The sequence below is a fragment of the Buceros rhinoceros genome, unplaced genomic scaffold, assembly GCF_000710305.1.
Source record: "Buceros rhinoceros silvestris isolate BGI_N320 unplaced genomic scaffold, ASM71030v1 scaffold18630, whole genome shotgun sequence".
In the NCBI taxonomy this organism is placed as follows: Eukaryota; Metazoa; Chordata; class Aves; order Bucerotiformes; family Bucerotidae; genus Buceros; species Buceros rhinoceros.
The window spans coordinates 8,319-10,989 of record NW_010389243.1 but is presented as its reverse complement, the minus strand read 5'-3'; positions in this window follow the sequence as shown (position 1 = coordinate 10,989).

Sequence of the window (2,671 nt, the reverse complement as noted above, 5' to 3'; positions counted from 1 at the left end):
CGGGCTGGGCGCGGCGACAGCAGTCGGGAGCCAGGACGCCAGCTCTCCCAATGCCGCGTCAGGGAAGGCGAAGGAAGGAGCCGGGCTGCCCGCAACCGCTGGATCCTTCCAGCCCTCCTGCCCAGAACCCTCTCTCCACGAAGGAAGGAGTGTAGTACCCATGCCCTGGGCTGCCGTCCCACTCGTTCCCAGGAGGTGAGGAAACGGGGCATGGGGTCAGTCACGTGGTATTTTTCCCAGGCAGGGATCACTTTTTCTTCTGGCTTTAGGACCTTTTGGTTTTGGTAAGAAGCAAGGGTCCTAAATCTCATTACTCATAATGAAATCATCAGAGAAAAAAATGGACATGAGTCTTCCTAAGGCTCATGCTAGCTACTCTCATAACCACAGGCTGTAATTCCAATTTAAAGTAATCAAGACCAAGTGGATGGAGCACCTCTGCCCAGAAATTAAGTGGTTTGAGAAGGTGGTGCCCTTTACTGCTTCTATTGCCATAGGTCTGCTTTTATTTTTAAAAAGAAGCAGAGCACATCTTTTATACAAAATCAGATTCACATTTTCTTCTTTCAGTGCTTACCCTTGAGCAGCCACAATGTAACATTTAAAGGGCCACAAACTAAATGCATACACAATGTGCTCCAAGGGAGACAGAGAGGTGACCTTATTTTTAATAAGTTAGAATGGTAGTGCATGAATATGAAAGACATGGGATTCAGATTCTGATAGGAAAAAGCAACCCAAGAAAATTTAAGAAAATTCTGGGCAGAGGTGTTAAAATACTGTCCCTAAAGTGCTATGAGGAGAAAGGGAGTTTTGTTTTGCACTTAACTGGGTTTAAATTCTAACCTCTCAGAGGGAAAGAAGGACCAGCCAGATGAAACACAGCTTCACTAGGCTCTCAGCACAGCACAGCACAGCACCAAGTATGCTAAATGGTTAAGAGCAGCCAGGCTGTTGCTGAGCAGCATCCTGTGTCTCTTTGGTGGTTATTGCACTGACTTTGTTCCTCATTTATCTGGGAACCTCTGAAAAGCATTCTGCATCTCAGAGAGAACATTTTCAATGCTTTTCCTGATAAAAAGAGCTATGCCTGACCTCAGTACAGAACCACAATAAAATCTTCTACAGAATATTTCCACTGGATGTGAATTGCACATACAGTTATACATAAAATCCTTTTCATCTCACCCACTAACTTTAATGTTAACAATTACCTTTCATCTCTGTCAACTTTGTCTAAGCCAGAACCTATAGGCTATAAAGCCAGTCCAGCCTACATAATCAAAGTAGTACTCTGAAGTTCACTGGACCAGAAGAGTTTGATTTGCCACCCATCAGCTCGAACTGGTAAAAAGAAACGCTCCCACATCATACCACATGATCCCACACCTGCAGTCACCCTGCCTCCAGTCAGATCAAACCTGTCTCCTCTTGTACAAACGTACTAGTGGTACAACTCTGATTACACAGGCAAACTGGTTGATTGAGTTTGCAAGGAAATGAACCAAAGGTCCTAGAGATAGAAAGAAAAGTATCTGTTCTTGAGTATCATCACTGTGTTTCAGCTGTACTTCAATAATTAAGAATACAGTTAACAGAAAGAAACACTATGCCAATACGCAGTCCTAACTACAAGTGAGTAGGCAGCAACTCACACCACAAGCCAGGACCTCCATGGCCATTAAATACAGATTCTTATCTCTATTAATCTTTGAAGAAGACCATTTCATTAGCATGGCAAAAACAGCCTAATGACTTTGATTCACATTTTGAACTACACAGGGACAGAAGAGTAGAAGCCTTGTTCCCCTGCATGACTTCTGGCAGACAGCTACACTCATTTGGCAGCTGTTATCTCTCAGACCAGCTGGGCTGTGTTTTCCAGGGTCTCTACTTTGGAGCCCTTCCAGGCTGTAGTGTTTAGCTGGAATGTTTGTGGCAGAAGCAGTTCAGGAAACTCCTTTCCTCAATACATAAACTTCCGCTGGAGCACCAGTGCAAGTGTACTGCACTGAAGAAAACCCTGGAGCTGAGCAAGGCAGAAACAGAAGAAATCAGAACTGGAAGGAAGAAAGGCTGATTAATGATTGATGAAAACTGCAGCAAACAGGAGCGTTCTTCACTGATGATGCCCTTGGTACTTTTTCATAGAATAGTTACTTTGTTCAAAGCTAGATCAAGTATTTGCTGTGGAGCACTGCAGGCATACACATTGTAATTTCCAGAAGACCTTGAGCTCTTTGTTTAGAACTATCTGATATAATCTTTTTCATTAATAATCCCATCTTCAAAAGAAACTTCTGTAATCAATCCTCACACTCTGAAACCTTCTCTCTAAAACTTTGTCCCGGGTGTTTTTCTACTGCATGAATTTGTGCCTTGCCTCCTAGACTCTCCCTACTCTCTTCCTCCTTCATTTGCTGCCGGCAGTATGCCCATTCTCTCTGTCACTCAGATGTATTCCAAGGAATCATCACCCTTTTTTTTCGGATACAGGCCATTTTCAACACTTGACAGTTTTTCCTCTGGAAAAGTCCTAGATCCTGTCCTCTCTCTGGCTGCTATCCATACTACTGTTGTCTCACATTCCTCTGCATCTTTTCTGATGGTCCACTTTCATTCGAGGCCAAATCTATATTGAGAAAGGTCTGGGAGTACAACACACTATGCA